This window comes from Petaurus breviceps, unplaced genomic scaffold (genome assembly GCF_028583685.1).
Source record: "Petaurus breviceps papuanus isolate PSGF00001 unplaced genomic scaffold, PetGlider_PUasm1.0 126, whole genome shotgun sequence".
Classification (NCBI taxonomy): domain Eukaryota; kingdom Metazoa; phylum Chordata; class Mammalia; order Diprotodontia; family Petauridae; genus Petaurus; species Petaurus breviceps.
The window spans coordinates 3,795,076-3,810,744 of NW_027185655.1; the positions used below are offsets into that span (position 1 = coordinate 3,795,076).

At 38.7% G+C, this 15,669-nt stretch overlaps 1 protein-coding gene across 1 annotated transcript in view; it reads right to left on the minus strand.

Annotated features, from left to right (window-relative positions):
- Positions 1 to 15,669, minus strand: part of GC (GC vitamin D binding protein) — a 47,208-nt gene that overhangs the window by 31,223 nt on the left and 316 nt on the right. The gene's annotated exons all lie outside the window — the stretch shown is intronic.

Below are 15,669 nucleotides of genomic sequence, written 5' to 3' on the forward strand. Positions count from 1 at the left end.
AGAGACAGAGAGAGAGACAGAGACAGAGAGAGAGAGAGAGAGACAGAGACAGAGACATAGAGACAGAGACAGAGAGACAGAGAGACAGAGGGAGAGACAGAGGGAAATAAAAAGACGTAGAGAGATAGAAAGACAGAATAAGAGAGACAGAGACAAAGACAGAGAGGAAGAAGACAGAGAGGGAGAGGCAGAGACAGAGACAGACATACAGTGAGGCAGAGGCAAAGAGAGATATAGTCACAGAGACAGAAACAGAGACTGAGAGAAACAGACACTTGGAAAATCAGAATTAAAACTGGGAACAATTGCTGCTGTAGTAATAACCTACAGAGGGCGATGTTGCATCATTTATTTCTCAGATGTGAACCAGGACCCAGTGTAGGAAAGAAATATCTTTGATTTAGTTTGCTGGATGAAGAGGTGATGTACAGATTTTAGGGCCAAGGACAGATGCAACTTAATGAAATGTTGTCTGTCTTTAACAAAAGGGAATGGGCATGTTAATTGTATAGTACTTAATGACTAATACTTTGACACTATTTGAGTTCTTCTGATTGATTTTTTAAAAGCACATTACAAAGAAATGGTTAAAAGAAGTGAAACCCCTCTGTTATGACCTTTGACTACAAAGTGGGTGGTCTGGACTTTGACATGGTCACAGCAAATATCACATGAACCTAGTGTAATGCCAGGGTTTTCATCCTAATCTACCTCCTGTGTTTGCCTGTCTTATCCATTAAACTATATTTTGTAACATCATGTCCTACTTTGCTTTAGTCTTGTGAAAGATTAAATTAGATTTGTTTTGTTTTTTGTATTTCCTTACCAAGGTCCTTTTAAAATCGTCTTGGTCTCCCCACAACTCCCCATCTAAGTGATAGTATAGACACCACTGAAATTTTCACCAACCTAATTTTAAGAACTATCATAGAGAAGTATCGTGAAAACTCTTTATTGTTGTGACTCTTCTGTTCTCAATCTTTGGGCACCTCACTTCACCATGGTGAGTGAGTTCTAGGCACCTTCTAGCCCTTAACCAAGGTCATACAGGAGGGATAACCAAGTCTCCAAATCATCCTTCACACACTGTAAGGTTCCTAAAATCTTGGTCTCACCATGGCACCTCCCTCCCCCAAGCTCTTTAACAAACTCCAATGGTTCCCCATTATCTCAAGGATTTTGAAACAAAATAATAGAAGAAGTCTGTCTGGCATTTAAAGCTAGCTATTCACCACCTGGCTCCTTCCTACCTTGCTGACCTTCTTCCACTCTACTCCTGTCTTTATACTGTCTCTACTGGTCAACTTTCTAGTCCTCACACAGAGAACTGTTTCCCACTGCCATGCTTTTGTACTGCCCAGACTCCCTTGCCAGAAATGCCCTCCCTGAATATCTCTGCATCTTAGAATTCCTGGTTTCCTTCAAGGGCCACTTTCTGCAGGTTTTTTCTTTGCTCACTGCCCTCACCCCTCCAGCCCCCGGCTGCTGGTAACTCCCCATTTTTGGTTACCTTCCATCTACTCAGTACTTAGGATGTATTTACCAATTTATTTGTATTCTGTGTCCTCTTTTAAAATGTGAGTTTCTCGAGAACAGAGAGAGTGGTTTGCCTTTCCTTTGTGTTCCAGCACAATACCCGGCACATAGGAAACTCTAAATGAATGCTTACTATTGGATGATTAGTAATCATATCTGCCCAACCTACTTCTTGGAGCAGCCACGACAGTCAAATGAGATAAAGTATATTAGAACACTTTGTAAACCAAGAAACCTTTTACATAGGCAAGTTGTTGGGAACTTTATAATGAGGAGCTTTCTGTAAATGTTTATTATAATACTTCAGCAAGGCTGCTTTTAGACCAAGGATAAAATTTAGCACAGTGACTGATACATAGCAGACACTTAAAAAGAAGGCATAGTAGGTCTTCCTTTGTCCTTCCCTAAGAATAATGGCTCAGTTTGGAGAACAGACAACTTCAAATGCCACCTGGGATACTTTGCAGGTGAGGAGAGAGTCTCTAAGGAGCCAAGGACTACCTTCCTGACAGTCAAAGAAATCCAAGGAAAGGTCAATTTCTCTGTAGATGTTTTCAGTTGGCTATGTGACCCTTGAAGAATCTTTCTGATTGCCCTGGAACATTTATTAGACCAGTCAGCTACCTCAGGAGTTCGAAGAATGAGACTTCTAATGAGAGAATATTCTTGTAGTGTTCTAGTGACTTGCTAGTAGTTAGAAATAGAGAAGATGGTGGGGTCCCTGACTGAAGTCAGTGAAGGGAAGGCTATAGACAGTCTGTGTCGTTAGCCCTCTGAACTGGCAAATTATCACTTATGGTACCTTTCCAACTCGGGTATGGGCCATAGTACTCATTAAAACATGGCTTCTCTTCTGTCGTCTTCTCATTGCAGACAATTGGTGTTGAATGTCTCCATTGCTGAAATTCAGTTCAAGCAATTAATTGACAGGATTTAATAAGCACCTACTATGGGCCAAGCAGTGTAGTAGGGGCCTGGCAATGAAGGGAAAAATGAATTGGTCCTTTCTTCCAGGAACTCAGAGGTTATTATAGGAGATACCATGTACATAAGATGTATAATAATTAATAATGATAAGTCAGCCTTACAATTACTATCTCATTTTCTACTTACAACAACCCTGGGAAGTAAGTTCTATTTATTATCCCCATTTTACAGTTGAGGAAATTGAGGCAAACAGAGGTTAAGTGACTCACCCAGGGTCACATAGCTAGTAAGTGTCTTTAGCCAGATTTCAACTCAGGTCATCCTAACTCCCAGCCCAGCACTCTGAACACTGCACAGTCTGCATGCCACAGTACGCTACCTGTGTACAAAATAGACGCAGATGTTTTTCAGGGGAGGCACTAGCAACTGGTGGGGATGGAGAACTAGGGAGTCACAGGAGTTTACTGAGCAGGGTAGTGATGAAGTTACACATGTACTTTCTGAATCTCATCTTTATAGATGTGTGAAAGATACAATAGAGAATAAAAATATAGGTTGGTCATCTTTGAATAAATTCTCTAGGAGGACAGGACAATAAAAAAACAGATTAAAGTTCAGTTCTCAGAATGATATTCAGTAGACTTAGACCAACATGATTTCAGATTCCAAATGTCCAGAACTTAATTATGTCAAGAAGAAAGTTAACCTTTGGGGCAGAGAGACTAGGAAGAAGGGACTTTCAGGCTTGCTCCTCTCTTTCCTTTGAAAAGAAGGCAGGGTAAGCCTAGAGGTCTCTTTCCCCCACCTCATTAACTCTTTTTGTCCCAAAGACAGGTTAGAAAGGAAAAGGTCCAAATGGTTTATATATATATATATATATATATATATATATATATATATATCACATTGTTTGTAACTAAGATAAATATGTCTTCAAAACTAAAGAGCAAATTTTCATACGCCATCATAGTAATTAGGATATGTATGAAATTATTTGTTAAAGATAAGGAATGCTCATAAAAAGTAAACATTCGTCATGGTCATTGACTCTGTTATGTAAAAGATGACCATTTCCTTAACTTTGTTATTGTTCAGTCGAGCCTGACTTTTTGTGACCCTATGGGACTCCATGCTTAATTATGTCAACTGTAAAATAAGGATAATCACACAGCCTATCCTGCAGGTTCTTGTGATGATCAAATGAGATGATATTTGTAAAGCACAATGCCTGGAACACAGTAGGCACTTAATATGTGCTTATTCTCTTCCTTCTCTTACAGTAATTCAATATTAATACTCATTAGCAGATGGAGGCAGTAAAAATGCTTCACTTCTGTGTCAGTCCGGGTGACTTTTTTCCCTTGAGCCTATGATCATACATATAGACTGATTCATCCTGTTTTTGTTATGGCAGCTTGCCCTGACTTGTGATTTCATTGGTGTGGCATAGGGAAGTTTCAATGAGGGAACCAACATGTGTTCCAGTGGTAGGGACTTTCCTGAGGGTAATGGAAGCTTGAGTCATTTGACCAGACAGTATATACAAAACCCAGGTCTTCCTGACTCAAATGTTGGCTCTCTATAACTTTATGCCATCTACACAAGAGATGTCAAACCAGCTGGCACACATATACTACCACATGTGGTCAGTAGCCCTCCAAGTGTGGACCTGAACCAGATTAAAATGTAATTGGGAAAATGTAACAAAATAAAAATACAATATAACTAATGTCAGATAACATTTTTTTTTAAATTTCTTAACACTAGCTGATGAGTGGGAAGCTAAGAAGTTTCTGTAAAGTCTAAACCTGACACGTCAGTCCCTCTGTTATGTGAGCAAGGCATAAAATAAACAAGTGGTAGAGGAAGGAACTGGCTTGTGATTTTCCTGACCCAGGAATTCTAGGACAAGAAAACTCCCTATGCCAATGGAAGGCAACACCTCTTTGACTTACTGTTTCAGTTTCCTAGAGGATAAGAGGGACTTGTCAAGGTCCCATAGCCAGCAGTACTTAAACCTACATGACTCCAAAGCCAGCTATCTACCGCCCTCCCCCCCCCATTCTGCCTCTCAATCTTGAACAAAAAATTTTGAATTCCTAACAGAAGAACTTTATTCTCCTCCTCTTTGTAAGGGCAGAAGGGATGATTAATAAATAAATCCATTTATCCCACTCCACTCAGGGTAATTGTTTTATGGAACCCATATGCATTTTGTAATGTTGGCTAGGGGATGAGAACTATTAGAAGTACTGTCTTCTTATAAGAGATAAAATTGCCCCTAATTTAAGAAGGACTAGAACAAACCAATGCCCTGGAAAATCCTGACAACTTCAGTATGAGAGATAACAACTTTTCTTCTAATTATACCTTGAAACCAACTCAGAGGGAAAACTAAGTTCCTGAGCTTAACTCAAGGGCATAGCAAAGTGGTTTTAGGCAGGTTTAATTATAGAATTAATGCAGCATAAAATCAGTTACTTTGTATAATAAATATAGTAGAAGCAAATACAGTAGAAACTCAAGGTAATATTAATTTTGACTTTTTCAGAAACTTGCTGCAAAAATTCTTTTCCAGTTGCCTCTTTTACTTCTAATTTTAACTGTATTTATTTCATTTGTTCAAAAGTTTGTACAAAAAGGGCAGTGAGTTTGTACAAAAAAGGGGGTTGGTGAAGACCTTTCTCTGAAAGTCAGGAAGACTCCATCTTTGTGGGTTCCAATTTGAAGAAAAAGTTCTAGATCAACCAGAGGGATGATACATAGGAAGAATACTCAGAATAGATGAGAAATCTTGGTAATGCTCCATGGGTTCTACATACAATACATACAATCAGGGAGCTAGTTCAGAAGTAGGCAGACTCAAGCAGTTGCAGAGGAGAGAGCAATCTGGCTAAAGCTCTGAGTAGTGATGCACTGGGAGAGAGAATCAGAACCTTGGGTCTTGGTCTTGGTCTTGGTCTTCGTTCCCTTGTCTATCACCTGTTGGCCTGAGGAGGAACCCTCCAAAGGACTTCTCATTTTCCTGCCACTGACCTAGCAACATTCTCAGATCAGCTAATATAAGGGTCTGTATCAGGAGCCACAGAAAAATTGAACAGAGATTTAAGACTCTTACCAAGAGCCTAACAGATGGATAGATAGATAGATAGACAGACAGACAGACAGACAGATATGATGGATAGATAGATAGACAGCACTGGCTGGTCAGTATCTGCTGGTAAATTCCAGCTGTTCTTTGTAGAAAGACCCAGAGGAAGTTTTCTTAGAACTCCAAGAACTCATTTGCCTATGACAAAATATACATCTTTTAGAGGATCTGTGGAGAAATTTGGGGCTGTCCTATGTAGTTGCAGGGATCCAGAGGAATTTTATAATATATTTACATGACTATAGGGGATAGGTTTAGAGAGGGGAAGGTGAAAGAGCAAAGTTGCACCTCTCTCTTTATACCTACCCTAGAGTCAGTTTGCAAACATGGGGCCAATGGTTTTTTCACCTGAGGGTGAGCAGGTGACTTCAAGTTTACCCCAGATCCAAAATCCCTTCAAGGAAAAGGGTAGTTTAGGAAACTCTGGAGGGAATAAGCTTTTTCTCTGGGATAGGAAACTTTTTCTTTTCTTTTTTTAAAGTAAATCAATGATTAAACCCAAACAGTGCTAATTTCGTTATAACACTTGGTGCCTACTGAGCCCCAGAATGAATAGGGCCCTCAGTGGGAGAGGGACAGAGAGGCTAGGTACCCCAGTTTCCTAGGGCTAGTGGAACTACATTGCCATAAAAGCATTAAACAAAATCAGTTTGATTTGTTTCCTTAAAGGTGAAGGTTTGATATCCAGACAACCTCAGGTGTCGAGAGAGCCCCAATACTCTGGGACATCTATAAAGGACCAGGTCTTCCTTCTGAGAAGAGACTGCTTGATTTGTTTTTCCCTCCTTGGTCCTTTTTTCATTGTTTGGGGGTTGGTGAAGACCTTTTTCTGAAAGCAATGACCCAAGCATTAACCCACTGGAACTTTATAAAATGGTATATGCTTGTTAAATTGTATCATCATATATTTGGAAGCATGGAAGAATGTTAATGACCAGAATCAACTTTGAACTCTGCCACACAGACTTTTCTCAAGATTCCTTAGTACAAGGCACTAGGGCAGAAATTCAGATTGGATAATGCAGAACTTCCCCAAATCACTGAAAGTCAGACTGGGATTTGGCAACAGAGATGCCATTAAACACACTCTAGTACATTTACTGAGGGGGGTGAAATATTAAAACTGAGAGGAGAAAGCAAGGGAGAGAGATTAATGGAGTAAATGAACCAAATCATTCCACTTCAGTTAAATTAAGACAGAAACTATCTCCTAAGACAGGATGAGAAAATGTCTCAACCAATCAATTATAAGCTCTGAGGCAATATACATTTATTACTAGGTGCTGGGATAAAAAAGAAAGATTTTTTAAAAATCCCTGTTCTCTAGGAGCTTAGAGTCTAATGCAGCTTTAGACTAATGGGGCAGCTGAGGAGCCCTATTGGTCACTTGAGGAATAGTACTTAACACTTTTATATTGAGAAAAGAACTCAAAGGGTTCTTGATGAAAAATGTCATCCACCTTCAGAGAAGAAATTGGTGAACTCTTAAGTGCAGACTGAAGCAAATTTTCTTTCACTTTATTTTTCTTTACATTTTTTTTTCACATCATGGCTAATGGGGAAATATGCTTTGCATGACTTCATATGTATAATGAGAATTGTGTTTCTTGCCTTCTCAACAGGTGGAGGAGGGACAAAACAGAGGGAGATAATTTAAAACTGAAAATAAAAACCTTAAAAACAAACAAATATGAAAAAGAGAAAGAGAAGTATGTATAGAATAATTTTACATGAATATATCTATTTAGGTCTAACATTAGTAGTGAGGGCAGGAGTGGGGGAGAGGCAAGGAAAAAAAAGAATTTACTTGAAAATTTTGTTGCATATTTGAAAGGAACAGTAAGTTGTGCATAGTAGATTTGCCGTTTCATGTACAATCATCTTTTTTTAAATCATACTATGTTATGGAAATGTCAAACTTGCTTGTCAGATTTCTGTTTTACCAATTATGGACCATTCACCTACAGTTGGTAGTGAACAGTGGGTACTAGCCCATGTCCACCCATCATATCCTGGATGCAGCCTATTTTCAATTCCAGTCAAACTCCTCCTTGGGACCCCCTCCAGGCAGGGACAGCTCTATGCCCCTTGACAGAAAGAAGCAGTTTCAAAAGCCAAGACCTTTGCCCCTTACCCCAAAAAGTTTTGAGTCCCATTTGCTTGAGGGAGGAATGATGGGGATAGGATCTGAATCCCTGAAAGGAAAACACCATGGCTTTGAAAGCAACTCAGTACCTTATTTTCCCATAGTAGCCCTGCCTCCACCTGAGGCATCTGACCCTTGCCAGACCATTTTGATCATTTAATTAGTTCACTTAACACTCCTTACTCCCATCTAGATGCCTTTCTCTGTTACATCCAGACCACCCCCAGGCTACTTGCCACTCCTTAACTGCATCCAGATCTTCCCATAGTCTTTCTGGACAAAAGTGTTGATCTTGCCCCTGTACAAATTGTGCAGATTTCTTGGCTACACAATAAACTTGTATCTGACTGAAAGAAAGTTTGAGTGATCCAATTCTTTTGAGGTGGACCCCTGCCCTGTATCCTTGCATTTCAGGGTTCCTAGTACCCCTAGACCACAGCACTTAAAAAAAAGCAAAATAAAACATTAGGGAAAAAATACTGTTCACCTTCCTTTGGGTAAGATCCACAGTTACCAGTTCACACACTCCATAAGCACAAAAATCATGGTTTACGCTTCTTAATAACCACCTTCTGACTCTGTTTAGGGCACATAATCTGAGTTTTTTATTTGTAAATTCAATTTTAAAAGAGCTACATAAAAAAATGAAATGTTCTCATGATTTTTTTAAAGACAGAGATTCTGTAGAATACTAAATGAGTAGAATTGCTTTTGAATCTGACTAAGGTTATCATTTGAATAAGAACTTGCAAAGGTTTATTTCCCAGGTGTCTGCCACTGTTGAAGTATGTTAAGGGTAGGAGACAATCATTATTCCCCTTCAGGGATTTGGTTTCCTATTGCTTGCTTTTTTAGATTCAGATTTAGATTAAAGGGGACTGTAGAAATCTAATCCAAAAGGTCACACAAGTAATTAGCAATAGATTTTGAATTCAGATCCCTGTCTCAGCATCCAGGACTCTTTCCATTGTTCTGCACTCCCATCTGATGTTTTAGACTATTTTAAAGATAATTTTTGACAGCACTGAAATCTATTTCTGCTATCCAATGTAATGATGCAATGGGTCACTAGCATAACAGATTGAGTGCTGGACTTAGAGCCAAGAAGACTGAGAAGTCCTGCTTCTGGCCCATACTGGCTGTGTGCACCTGGGCAGGTCACTTGGTTTTCTGGTGTTCTAACAAAGTCCGAAAGACTGAAAGATGCAGAGAAAGTGCTGACTGACATTGACAGAGGAAACTTCCTCACCATGTTGTTCCTTATACCAGATCTGGGCCCTACCCACCACAATTATGTACAACTCAATGGTTGTAAAACAATGACACTGGTTCAATTTTTAAAAATTAAGCAATTCTAAAAAAATCCATGTATTTTACTTTATGTAATAACTGTGGTTCTTAAAAAAGTGTTTGTCAATATAATTTTTGTCAAGCAAATAGCATTTAAAAAGTGGATGATTTTGTAAAGCATTTAGCTCAGTGCCTGGCAAATCGCACTTAATAAATGCTTATTCTATTCCTTTTCCCATTCCTCCTTGATGAGTCATTATGCATCGGCTAAATGTCTTTGGTGAACATTGAATTCTCATTTCCTGATTTGTAGCTCTTGTTCCTGAAGATTTGCCACATTTTCCACAAGTAAGGTCTGTGATACTATAATTCTTTCTTATAACAATATCCTTGTTAGTTGTGGGCTTTCTTTAGAGCCCAGATCTCCCACTATTATTCCAGCTGGACAAGCAGTAGCCATTTAGGAGTTAAATCTCAATTCTGATATGCACAGAAGCTTTAACAAACTCTGCTTTTCCAATCTTGGGAACTTTGCCCATCCTTGGGCAACCTGGTAAACTTCTGCTCTTCGAGTGGTAGAAAGGGAGAATGGCTTACCACATTGGTGTGAAATTTGGTGTGGATACCCAATGGGCTTTATCTCTACTATAGTGCAGACCTCCAGAACTCAATCCACTAGCCTCAGCATATTCAGTCATGAGGACTACAGGCATGTGCCACTATGTCTGGTGTGTTTTTCCTACATACACAATACTATGCTCTAATATTTATTTAATTCATCTGGGCACTGAGGATTCTTTTTCCATTTTTTAAATAAAAGCCTTGCCTTAATTGGAAATGTTTTTAATCAATGATAAGTACTTAGTATTATTCTGTACTAAACTTTGTAATTGAACCTGTTTTAAATGCTCCTGTAACAGTGACATCATCCTTAGTGAGGTTAAAAAGGGATTTATAATAATTCCATTATATATGAGTAATTCCAGTAACACTCAGAGAGAGAAAACCACTCTACTCATGCCTGAGGGATATCAAATGGGAGTTAACTTCTGGCTTTTATTTCTGACATTGACTTATCTTCCTGAGTTCAAATCATTCCTCAGACACTTACTAGTTATGCAACCCTGGGCAAGTCACTTATCTCTGTTTGCCCCAGTTTCCTCATCTGTAAAATGAGCTGGAGAAGAAAATGGCAAACCCCTCCAGTATCTTTGCCAAGAAAACCCCAAATAGGGTTATGAACAGTCAGACATGACTGAAATAGCTGGACAACAATGTGTACAAAGTACTGTGCTAGGTAGTAGGAACAGAAAGAGGAAAACAGGAACCCATATCCTATTGAGATAATTGTCTATTGTCTAAAAATTGTACACACCTTAATTAAAAATACTGTATTGCTAAAATAAACAATACTAACCACAATCTGAGCCTTCAATGAGTTATAATCTTTCTGCAGGTGGACGGTCTCAACTCAATGTTAATGGTTGATGACTGATTGGGGTAGCTGTGACAATTTCTTACAATAGGAAACCAATGAAGTTTGCCCCCTTGATTGACTCCTCCTTTCATGAGGAATTTCTCTGTAGCAAGCATGTTGTCTGGTAGCATTTTAACCACAGAACTTCTTTCAAAATTGGTGTCAATCCTCTCAAACCCTGAAGTTGCTTTGTCTAATAAGTTTGTGTAGTATTTTTCAATATTGTTTTGTCTCAGGGAATAGGAATGCCTGATGAGAGGGAGAGAAATGGGGAATGGCTGGTCAGCAGAGCATTCAGAACATTGACAACATTTATTGATTCAGCTTGCTGTTTTATATGAGCAGTTTTTGGTGGTCCAAAACAATTGCAATAGCAACTTCAAAGATCACTGGTCCCAGATCACCATAACAGATGTAATAAGAACAATGAAAAAGTTGACAGTATTATAAGAATTACCAAAATGTGACAGAGAGACACAATATGAACAGATGCTCAGAAAAACTTGTGCAGGGTGGCCACAAACCTTCAAAGTGTAAACAACAAAACATGGCATTATCTATGAAGGTCAGTAAGGCAAAGTGCGATATAATGAGGCATGTCTGTATATACGAGGACACACAATTTGTGTGATAAGTCAAAAAAGGTCAGGTGGAACCAGTCAGTTAAAGCCATGAAATACCAGAGAATTTGTATATTATCCTAGAGGAATTAGGTTCCCATTGGAGATTTTTAGTAAATCAAGAGGCATGGTCAGACCTGTGAATTAGGAGTGTCATTTTGGATCTGCTTTGAATATAGATTGGAGAGGTGAGACCTTTGAAGTAAGTGGTAGAATTATTATTGTAATAGTGTGTTGTAACTACTATTGGAGTTATACAATACAGCAATACTGTATGGTGATTATTATTTTTGTATTAAAACTGTTGTAATAGTCCAGCAAAGAGGTGATGGGGGAAGGGGGCTAGTTACAGTGGAAACTGTGATAATGGATGAAATGGGATAGTTGTTAGAAATGTTATAAATGGAGAATTAGCAAGGCTTAGAGCAAATATTTATATATGAGGAAGGAAGGAAAATGAAGATTTAAGGTGGAGAACTGGGGTAACTTGTTGTGCCCTTAACAGCAAAAAAGAAGTTTAGATGAAGTTTTAGGTGGAAAGGTACAGAATTCTGTTTTGACCATTTTGAGCTTGATGTTGGGGGACATCTGGTAGGAAATATATAATGGCTAGTTAGTTGGAAATACAAGATTACAACTCCCAAGAAATACTAGAGCTAGTATCATTTGCATGAAGGTGGGAGGCATCTGCATAAAGAAGGTGATTGAGCCAATGGGAGCTAACAAAATTATCAAAAGAGAGGGTGTAGATTAAGAAAAGAGAGAGACATCCAGAGAGATTCTTGGGATATACCCATCATTGGAGGAGGGTTGTTATTCTGAACCCTGTCTATGATAGGGCTGTCCAATGCTTCAAGCTTGAATGAAATAAAGCCAACACAGATGACAGAATATGAGTGGCTTTGCTAGTGAAGGGATTAATTAATGAATTGATTTTCTAAAGCGTAGATCTGACCATGTCAACCCTTTGCTCAATGTGTTCCAATGGCTCCCTATAAGTTCACGTACAAAACATAAATTCCTCTGTTTGGCATTTAAAATCCTTCAAAACCTGGCCCCTTCCTACCTTTCCAGTTTCCTTACACTTTACTCTCCCTCTGTACTATCTACCATCTGGTGGCATTGACTTATTTCTAGTTGCTCTAACAAACCACTCCATTTTCTACTTCTGAGTCTTCATAGTGGCCATCCCCAAAGCCTACAACGCTCTCCTTCCTTACATCTCTGCCTCTTCAGCTATCCTGGATTCCTTCTACACTCAGATCAAATCCCACTTTCTGCAGCAGTCCCTACCCTAGCCACCTAAGTGTCCATCTGCCTCTCCTTTCACACTTCTTCCTTCTCCTTTGTAAACATCCTGCATGTGCGTAGTCATTCCCCTATTAGAGGGGCATGGTCTGCTTTTTGCCTCTCTTTGTACCCCAGGCCCTAGCACAATGCTTGAGCACATAGTAAGTTTTTAATGAAAACTTGTTGACTGATTGAAAGTTAAAAGGATTCAAAAGACTCACACTCTTCCTTTCTTCCTCCAGAGTCACCATGTCAGGGATACAGTAAATTGTTCCCAGAAGTTTGTAGAAACTCATGGGTATTCTCTAAAGCATTTCCTGCCAAGGTGGGACTTTTATACTTAAGATATTGAAGAAATCAATAATTATTCCAACCACACAAAAGGCCATTTTAGGGTGTTGGGAAGACAAGAAGGCTATAGATAAGGGCAGGGGAAAGCAAAGGGGGAGGTGGGAAGATAAAGAAAGTAGAGACAAGACTCTGGCTGTGAACTTAACCCAAACCTCATCCCCACAGTGCAATTCTGCTTCCTTAACTAAGACCTCCCAGTGTCTCATGCACTACCCACATAAAATGTATTCAGTTCCTACCACAGATATGGAGGAAGATACATCACTAGACTGAAAAAGGAGGTGACAGGTAGGTAGCAAGAATACAAGAAAAGAGAAGGGATATGGGCATGTTTGTAGGCAGCAGAGAAAGAATCTGAAGGTTTTTGCTGAGTGTAGATTTGCTTATTGGTATCTTGGTGAATAGTAAAGTAGCTTTTATTTTCAAGCTGTTGCATTCTGATATTTCTCAAAGGAGTGTTTCAGGCCTGCAACTGAGACAACTCTTCATTTATAGAGGCACTCATTTGGACTATATTGGCAGTTGAATTATATAGACAGTCAGTTATATGGCCCATCTTGTTGGACAAATTGTGTAACAGATCAAGGTCAATGGGAGATTGACCAGACCCTGTGGCCTGAGCAGAGGTGGTGACAGCTATCATCCATGTTTATACTAGACTTTTCATTACAAGTAAATGGAATTTGACATATGATTTATAAGAAATGAACAGACTATAGTATAGTTCTGTCATGGTAGTCAAGTACAAGTCCTCAGGCTTATATAAGATGGAAACTCCCCACTCCCCTATTGAGGGACCTTTGGAAATATTTAGTATTGAATAGGTATAGATACTGGTCTGTGATTTCACTGCTAAAGGGGACCATCTGGTGAGGAAACATTCTTCCCCAATGCAGGTCAATCCCTTCTCTGAAATTTGAAGTCTTAGAGTTTCCTTGCCCACAGAGGTTAGGTGATCAACAAGTCAGTGTGTATCAGAGTCAGGACTCAAACCCATATCTGCCTGGTTTTAAGGCCAGCTTTCTACCCACTCTGCAATTCAGCCTAGAGTTGCAGAATATTCTGGTGTAGTCACTGGTGCTAGAGTGTCCTGGCATGAAACCAGCAAACATATATTGAAACAGCAGGTGCCTGGATTGGCCGCCCGTTATATGGGGTGTGCGCTTCACCTGCAGTTATACTTTCTAGGTTGTTTCTTGAGGTTTGGGGGCCATCCTAGTCTTAAGTAACTCCAAGATATCTTTTCTTTCTCTAGACTTGGGAATGAGAACTCTCATAGAAGTGAACCAATACTGGGATCTTCATAAAAGGGCCAAGGGTCAAGTTTTGTGATTACCTTTGTCTCACAGCAGACATCACAAGAAACCTTGCCTCTGCTTCCTTCTCTACTTAATTAATTTTGCTTTTTTGGGGGGGGGTTATATCTTGATTCCAGACTATAAGCAGCATGATGTCATGGACCCCCTGACTTTTTTTTCATGTTGTGTCCCCTCCCAGCCCCTAACACGGTGCTTTTCCCAGAGCAAGTGCTTGATAAATATTTGCCTAATTAAATTTAATGCTTAGAGGACTAATAGGCAAATTCAATTGACATTTCATCTTGAGTAGGTTACCTGAAATGAATTCTGAAGTTCTATTCTGCAATTTTGCAAGAACAAAAAATAATTTCATGACTGACAAACCAGGATGAATGTGTATCTCTCAGTAAGTCATAAAAAAGCAACGGGAAATAGAGATTAATTGTATCAGTCAGAATAAAGTTTTTCCTTTGCATACTTTTAGTAAAATCATTTCTACGAAAATTTAGAAACAGTCCAGAGGTGAGGATGTCATTGAAAATCTATTCTTAATATATGTGCATTTATGTAGATGTATAGACAAATATACACAATGTTCACACATGTATGTGTACACATGTGTGTATTATATGTAACATATATTATACATGTATTAAATATGTGTGTATGTGTGATACACACACACATATATATAATATATGAATAATTGTGTTTTGGTTCAAAGGTATCAATTATTTCAATTTTGGTCCTAACCAGTAGCCAACATGTATATTAGCACTTTAAACTTTTAAGGTGCACAATTCTCCTTAGGTCATCTGATTCTCACAATAGCCCTAGAAGAGTATGTTTTATCATTATGCCCATTTTTCAGATGAAGAAACTAAGCCTAAGCGAGATAAGTGACTTGTCCACAGTTGCACACGCAGTCAATGTCTAAGGCAGAATTTTAACTTGGACCTTCCTCATATCAAATTATTCTAACCAAGGAATAATTACATGCTGATTTCAGAAATTGAACAGATTTTCTAATGGCCTACACATTTTGTAAAGATCAAGGCACTGAATCTTTCTGTCCAGAAACACTATCTAGGTTTTCAGAAGAAAAAACCCAGCTGTAGCTGGTACAAATTGTCATTTGAAAAAGTACTTGACATCATCTTTGGATTGTACTATCTACTACGCATTTTTACTACCCACCCACCCCTCAAAAACATGAATTTTTAAAATTTATTTATTGATTTTTAGCTTTCAATATTCACTCCTATGAATTTTAAATAGAAACATGAAATTTTTAAGGAATGATACAGCATCTCCCTGGGTCTATGAATGTATGTCAGCTTGAGGGTTATCAAACAGGTAGCTGCCACATTATGGGTACTCTGTTAACCATCTGTGTTAATTTTCATTGTAAAAATCTATGCATTTGACACCATTCCTTACTGTCAAAAAAATAGGAAAAAAAACAGGCTTACAATCTGATCCTTTGCCTCCAATGCCTTACACAAGGCACACACCCTAATTACAAAGCTTCTAAATATTTAAAAATCAATTCAAGCACTGGCTGTGCTTATTTGAAAAAGAGA